This window comes from Macrobrachium rosenbergii, chromosome 10 (genome assembly GCF_040412425.1).
Source record: "Macrobrachium rosenbergii isolate ZJJX-2024 chromosome 10, ASM4041242v1, whole genome shotgun sequence".
NCBI classification, from domain to species: domain Eukaryota; kingdom Metazoa; phylum Arthropoda; class Malacostraca; order Decapoda; family Palaemonidae; genus Macrobrachium; species Macrobrachium rosenbergii.
The window spans coordinates 59,966,155-59,974,706 of NC_089750.1; the positions used below are offsets into that span (position 1 = coordinate 59,966,155).

An 8,552-nucleotide genomic window follows, 5' to 3' on the forward strand; every position below is an offset into this window, starting at 1 on the left:
TAGTGTAGTGCTACAATCACATCACTAAATTTTCTGTGTTTATATATATATATATATATATATATATATATATATATATATATATATATATATATATATATATATAAATATATATATATATATACATATATATGTATATATACATATATGTATATACATATATATATATATATATATATATATATATATATATATATATATATATATATATATATACTGTATATATATACATATTTTGTGTGTATGTATGCATGTATGCTTCAAAGTAGAAAAATGGTCCTTCACACTAATCTAATCAGCAACGGATTCCAATATTTACAACCTTTCCGAATGGTTACATGGTTTTCACGTCTGTTATGTATTTTTTCATACATATGCACATTAATTTTTTCCATACAAACGCATACATCGTAGGTTTTCACAGTTTTTGTATTTTCATACATATACACATAATTTTTTCCATACACACGCGCACAAAATAGTTTTCTCTGTTTCTTATGTATTTTTAAATACATATGCATATATATTTTTCATACATACGCATATAACATGCATTTCTCTATTATGTATTTTTTAATACATATGCACATATTTTTTCCATACATACACATATAACGCGGTTTTCTCTATTATGTATTATTTCATACATATGCACATTGTTTAAACCATTGTACACGCGAAGACGAAAACACAGACACCCACACGTAATTATGCATACATGCAAACACAGTTGGTATACACCTGCATAAGCGTATCTGCAAGTATTTGAGCACACATAAACGCGTGCTCGTGAATCTGTGTGCATTATTATCCACGCAACGCACTCAGATGCACACAAATGAACGAGCGCGCGCAAGAAACACGAGCATAAACAGTCACCGACGCTGGGAGCCTTAGTTTCCGAGTCGCAACTCAATGGCTCGAGGTCATAGCTAGGGTTTCACTTGGTCCTCCGAGGTTTTGTCTTTCTGCGCTTCGAGCGGCACTTGGATCCGGTCAAGCTAAGCTGACTCTTGAGATGTCGGGTTGAGGGACCTCCTCCTCCTGCAGGAAGGAAGGTATATATGAGGGAAAGTATATAATGGGTTAGTTCAGTTTAGACATCTGAAATGACGCTTCGTTAATTCAATGTCAGTATTAATATTTGGTCAGTTATGGTATGCACAGATACACACACACACACACACAAAACACTCTCTCTCTCTCTCTCTCTCTCTCTCTCTCTCTCTCTCTCTCTCTCTCTCTCACACATACATATATATATTATATATTTGAATATAATTGAAATTGCTACTGTTTTGGTAAGGAGTTTTATTCCTTTGTTTGTCGGTATGTATATGTATATGTATATATATATATATATATATATATATATATATATATATATATATATATATATATATATATATATGTAGAATCTACTGGTCACTTTTACCAGACACATATGTAATTCTAATAGCCACGATGCCCTCTTAAATTCTCGAATTCTTCTCGCTTTTTTGGATATGCTTGTAACTACGAAGCCGAATGTATCCAAACGAAAGAAATTGAAGAGCCAGTGAACGCCGGTCGCGGGAAGCGAACCCGAATTCCATATTCACATTCGGCTTCGTAGTTACAAGCATATCCAAAAAAGCGCGAAGAATTCGAGAAGTTAAGAGGGCATTGTGGCTATTAGAATTAAATATATATATATATATATATATATATATATATATATATATATATATATATATATATATATATATATATATATATATATATGTGTGTGTGTATGTATAATGTATATATATATATATATACCGACAACATAAAGGAATAAAACTCTCTAACTAAAAAAAAATGGTATAGCAATTTCATTCGTATTCAAATATTCATTACGTGCCAGCGTTCACTCCCAAATCTTTTCAATAACCAAAGAAATTGTCTATAACGTAATCCTTACCGATGACTGTCAAGAAATCTGTTCCTTGCAGGTGAAAGAGTACTGGGAGTTGGGATAAGTCGTCCCGTACGTGTTGACTGAGAGGTACGAAGTGTCTTTGGGTTGATCTGCAGTGATCATCTTCGATTTATTTTTCGCGTCACATGCCAACGCCACTCGTAGTTCCTTGGACATCTCTGTCCATACAGACCCCTGCAGCGGATAAAAAAAATATAAAAGCGATGTAAAAGTAATGCAAAAGCAAAGAGCAGGATTATTATAATTCTCTCTCTCTCTCTCTCTCTCTCTCTCTCTCTCTCTCTCTCTCTCTCTCTCTCTCTGTGTGTGCAGAGGGCAAAAATTGTAAAAGCAATATAAAAGTTAGGAGCGAAATTATTCGAACTGCTCTCTCTCTCTCTCTCTCTCTCTCTCTCTCTCTCTCTCTCTCTCTCTCTCTCTCTCTCTCTCTCTCTCTCTCTCTGCAATAGGAACAAGATGTAAAAGTAATGCAAAAGCATTATGAAAGTATGGAACGGGATTATTCAGATGCCTCTCTCTCTCTCTCTCTCTCTCTCTCTCTCTCTCTCTCTCTCTCTCTCTCTCTCTCTCTGCAGCATGTAAAGATCGTAAAGGCAATGTAAAGTCAAAGTAGAAGCAAAACACCGGATTAATCAAATTTCTCTCTCTCTCTCTCTCTCTCTCTCTCTCTCTCTCTCTCTCTCTCTCTCTTTTTTTACAGCGGTTAAAAAATGTAAAAGTAATATAAAAGTTAGGAGCAGGAATATTCAAGCGCTCTCTCTCTCTCTCTCTCTCTCTCTCTCTCTCTCTCTCTCTCTCTCTCTCTCTCTCTCTGCAGCGGGTAAAAACAAAAAGGTAATGTAAAAGTAATGTAAAAGTAAGGAGCCGGATTATTCGAATCACGCCTCCCCCCATTTCTCTCTCTCTCTCTCTCTCTCTCTCTCTCTCTCTCTCTCTCTCTCTCTCTCTCTCTATTTCCTAATAATAAATTCTTCCTTACCTGCTCTTCTGTGGCGAGCTTCCTGGATTTCCAGACGAACTCGCAGACAGCCACGACAGAGGCGAGGCCCATTCCAGCCAGGAGGACCACAAAAACGCCTCCGACATTGCTGAGACCAAGCTCATTCGCTTTCGATGAACTTTTGGATTCGTCGTCCTGACGTAGGAGGGGGTTAATAAATCAATAACTTGCACACTCATACAGCTGAGTATATTTGATTTTCTCGAAAAATATTTGTCATGTTCTTGTTATTAATTTTACCCGGGACTGGCCTATACTGTACAGTGGGGTGTCTATGGTTAGAATTTGAAGAGTGCTCTACTAGGTAAATTAATTTACAGTATTCTAGCTTTCTTTGAAAGTGAAGCATTTGCAAATGAGAGTATCTACACTCGACCAGAAAATATTATTGAAGTCTAAAGACGATATGCATAAACTGAACGAATCCCTGAAGATTTTCTAGCTTATCTATGGTGCATCACTATAAAGTGACCGGAAATAATAAGTAAAAAGCCACAGTAATGTATATGAGCGATTGCATTTTTTCCAAAATACAAAAAAAAGGGTTAAAAAAAAAGGGGGGGGGGAGTTTCGAGCGTTTGCACAGCGGTCCTTTTCAGTTGAAGAGGACCGTTATGCAAACGGTCGAAAGCTCCCTTTTTCTTAACCCCTTTTTTTGTATTTTAGAAAATACAATTGCTCATATACATTGTTGTGGCTTTTTATTTATTTTCTAGTTTACTTCTCACTATATGCAACTAGATGTTATCAGACAGGAAACGTAGAAACCAGTATTAAAACGTATAAATTCCTTCATAGGATATTGATTTGGCTCACGAATGTGAAAACAGCAAGTGTGATCATGTGAATTTAGTCAGTATTATTTTTCTCTGGTTACTCTTCTTGATGCTGAATTATCCTTTGTAAAGCACTTTGAAAAATATGACCATAATTATTAAAATTAATGAAACTCCGGTCCATTATACAATTGAACCATCTAAAATAACATCATTGTTTCAGGATATAATCGAAAAAGTCTGGTAGATAACAAATTAACTGATTTCATATAAACAGTACTCCAGAAATAATAGAAGAAATGTCACTTTCCTGATAAGCAAGCAAAACTAACAACTATCAAAGTAGATAAGAAATCAAAGATTTTGATCCTAACTAGAATGTTCCTCAGATTGGCAAAGAGAAAGAGATGCTATGAAAATCTAAGGGTTCCCTGCTAAGACTATGACTTCGTTGTGTTAATAATTGTTTAGAACCTTTGTAAAATCGATTATTTTTAGAACATCAAGGTAAAAGGACTGGTAGTCATAACCCAGTTTGGTATAGTGTGACAAAACCTTGAATGTGGTTTTAGTAATATGAAGTCCAGTTTCAACTAGGAACTTTTTTTATCTATGGCAACAATAACAAATGCGGGGAGTTTTATAACTAACAATAAAGACAGAGTACAAATAAGCTTAGCAAACATCTACGGCCTAAAATCTAAGATGCATTTTAGGCGAGAAAATAAACGGTAACCGCTAACTTCAACAAAATAGATACTTGAAAAATTATACCACTAGGCAGCTAACAACAGCACATAAATCTTAACATTAACACTACATGCAGGTGAGATTTCATAGTTTGCTAGGTTTTGCTCTATGCAAAAGATGTTAGCCTCATGCTATAAATTTTCATTTTTCGTTAGGTAGAGAATAATGGTATAAACTGAGAACAGCCAATAGATGATCAGGGGTAAATTTCAGAAAAAAGGCCACTGACCTAATTATTGTTCAAATTCATCTTCAGGATTATCGCCAATCAAAGATCAATTATATAAGTATATATCAGTTTTCGAGCGCTCCCCTGTAACTTTTGCGTGATCCTGCTATGCCAAAACTTTAACTTAATACACTAGGTGTGATTTTTAGACAAACAATATTTTGTCACAAACTTGGGATGGCCATAATGACGTTGATTTATGCAGTTAATTGCGTAACATGAAGCTTGTAAGATCGTCACAAAAATTTCTGGCCATAGGATTAAAAATCCCTTCATTTTAACATTAAGATATGCTCAGATTGTATACATTTTAAAAAGTGAACTTAAAGAAAGAACAGAGTTCTGTACAATGTCGTTACTATAAAAGAAATCAAGTCCATTAAAAATAAATGGTATTACCGAGCACAAAGTCAACGTGAGTTTGTCCAACAATTTTTCATTTTCTTCCATTGATCTAGTGCCCAAGTTGAAGGTTTTATCACTTTCATTTCGGCTTCTCTTTTCTGTTCAACATTTGCTCATTTAAAAAGGAAACTGCTCATTCCTTCATCAGTTTGAATCATTGACGATCCAACTGCCTTTTAATGGACAAAAGAGAAATAAATGATGTCATAATGCTTTGGTTTAAGTACCGTTTATAACGTGGTTTCTGTCTTTTGTACAGACTTCACAAGATTAATTCCTGAAGAATATTTATAAAGCCTAGTTATTTTAGCTTCCTATTGGTAAGCAGAAAGCTAGTTTCACATGAAGTTTAGTTTTTAACTATTATTCAGCATAAAACTATAGTAATCTTACTGGGTTTCAATTTAATGACCGTATTTAATTTCCTTGTCATAAATTGCCATTGCAATATATGCTTGAAATAGTAATCCCTCCTTGAAAGATTTTCCTGCAGTACCACAGTTAACACACTATCCATCGTATGCGTACTCTTATAAAATGCTGTTTATCTTACCATGAATAATAAATTAACAGTTAAATACTTCGTAACATAACAACTTGGTTTTCGTGTGTCTTTTACAGAAAACCAACTTGCATGACAAGAGCACGTGATGTAACACTGAGCTGGACAATACATTTACGACAACAAAATTAGTACAAACTAAATCTTGTAAGTCACTGACTTCAAAGAATATAATTAGACACAGATTATGATATGAAAATAAAGCAAAATCTATGAAGTCGCGAATCCACAAATAGTAACATGTGGAAGACACCAGTCAATGGACAATTTACAATCTCTAAAGTGGACTGTGCCAGTCAAGGGACAATTCTGAGCATTAAGTGGATAGTCTTGAAGCGTTTTCTTACTTTACATTGTCCCCCACCCTTCTTGTGCTTCCACCAACGAGTCCTGAGCTGCTGAAGAATCCCTCCTTCCTGAAGGCTAAGAATTGCCTCAGAGATTGCATTGGTGTAGGGCGAGCCTGTGAGGAGAACTTCATGATGGAATGGTTGCAACAGAAACAGGTGTGACAAGGCAACTAAACCTGGCAAACTGGAGAGGCTGGACTCTTGAAAGTTGAGCGTCTAAAATGTAAAGGTACTGAAACTATAAAAGTTGCTTGCAATGTGTACATTCTCTAATAAATAATGATGCAAAAAAGTTCTATTTCGAAAGAAAGATCAATTTTAAACAAAGCGTAAAACACTGAGATGCACGAGCTCTTGCTGGAAATTATAACCCGAGAGATAAATATTCTACCTTTCAAAACTCAGCACTGGCACTTGCAGAGGTGGCAAGATCATATGCAGCAATGTAGCCATACCATGCATTCTTATACTTTTCCTAATGAGTTCTGAATTCTACTTCAATGCAGGTCTATGTTTTATGCGCGGCACTAGGAATACGAGTTTATTTTAAGGGGAGAAAATGTTGCTTAATGCAATAATCTAGCCACTGCTAACGAGTCTGAAGGTTCCATTATCGTTCCCTGGCGATCTTTCGGTCAAAAGTGCGTTGCCAGGGTATGGTAGTGCAACCTTCTGGCTTGTTGCTGTGGCTGTAGCTACCCACATCATCATTTTATTTCTTTTTACCTTACAAGTACCCCCTCCCCTTTTCTCTTTCCACCATTTCCTCTTGAGTCGATGAAGTCTGCCAAGTTCTTGCATTCTCAAGATGGCTGAATTTAAGAGCGTCCGATAAGGCGAACCTGGGTTGATACACCATTTGAAACAGTATTTGAATATATATTGGTTCCTAAAAAAATTGGCATCTGATTATGGGAATTAGGTGGTAAAACTAGCCTCCATTGTTCAGAAAGTTTAAATGAGGTCGGGGAGGAAATTAAAATCGCTCTCGAATCAGGACTGGTTTGAAACAATTAGAGAACAATCGAATCACCTGTGACAAAGTTAACTAAGAATTCCAGCCATTAGGGTACTAGTTAAAATATAATATATCTCATTAAAATTACTGGTTATTCACTGTACGAAGAAACTTTGGACGGCTAAGCTTTCTATTCATAGTTACTGTATACAGTAATACTCAAATATTTCTTCAGTTTTAACAAAGTCAATTTATCTGCGTTTTTACTGACAAGTACTGCCTAAGACCTTATATATTTTTTTTAAGTTTATAACTTAACACTGATTTTGCATATTCATCAGACGCTTAATTAGAGCTGTTTAAAGACGTTTTTGAATTTGTATTTCTTTGGTCATCCAAACTGCCCCAAAATGGAAGACTGCAGTATCTGCAAAAGTACAAAACTGAGAAAAATGGTAGATACTGCTGTTTTCCCTTGCCTTACTACTGATTTTCCAGATACTGCAAATGGGACTCCCTAAATACTCGTGGAAAACATTGAAGAATCATGCTGAAACTGCAGTAACTTGTGCATTTTGTGTTTCACGAGTCCAATAGGTGGCATATCTCAACCTCGAAAATTTTGCATATACCGCAGTTTTCCATTTTAGGGGAGCATGGACTCTTCCTTTTCCCTTTCTGACACAGCAGACTTTGTCATTCATTGCCTCTGTTTGCCAAGAAAAAGTCTAAGACTGGCTGCAGAGGTCAGCATTTAACGTTGTTGGGCCGTTTGATAAAATTCAGTTGATTTCTTTACGGTTTATTCTGTTTTAAGTTTCCATTAACGATTGTGATTGCTCCTTGGTTGCTGTTGTTGTTAGGTAATTACTTTGTTGTATCAAATTTTCCGAACTATTAAGGGTCAATCTCATACTATTTAACGCAGGATTTTCACTTCCTGTCAAACCAGCTGAAGCATTATGTTTCATCTCTATCAACTATTGCAAACATTTATTTAATTGATGATTTTTTTGTTCAGTAGCATAAACTGACGGAGTCCCAACATTACTTTTTAAGATATTGATGAAAGGGGAAATTACTATATTTTTTCTAAATTTAAGAAAATCTTATTAAACCAAAATATTGTAATGGGCAGTGCCATATTGAATCGCTTGATCCCATAAATAATTGTGTCAAACGTCAATCATTTTTAATTTATACAGAAAAAACAAACCACCTCCGCGTATTCAGTTAATTAATTTAGGATTGCACGATTTAAAACAGTTTTAATGAGGTTTCGTACAAAATTCAACGTTAATGGGTTTGTGATTATTCAGGAAATGAGAAAAATCATGACAATTTGAATATTTGAATGAAATGGTATGCTTATATCGTGAAATATTCAAATGAAATTATCATAAAAGCAAACCGCGTCTACATTAGTTCCAATAATTGCGTTTAAAAGTGGTATAAAAAATAATATACAAGTAACATTTAAGGCGTTAGTTAGATAGAAAAGGGTAAAAGAAATGTCCAAGAATTAAGTGATAAAACCGAATAAAATGGCGAAAGACGTA

The 8,552-nt window shown here is 35.0% G+C and overlaps 1 pseudogene; it reads right to left on the minus strand.

Moving 5' to 3' along the window:
- Nucleotides 1–242: 242 nt before the first annotated feature.
- LOC136842668 (glutamate receptor ionotropic, kainate 2-like) overlaps nucleotides 243–8,552 on the minus strand; it is a 97,972-nt pseudogene continuing 89,662 nt past the window's right edge.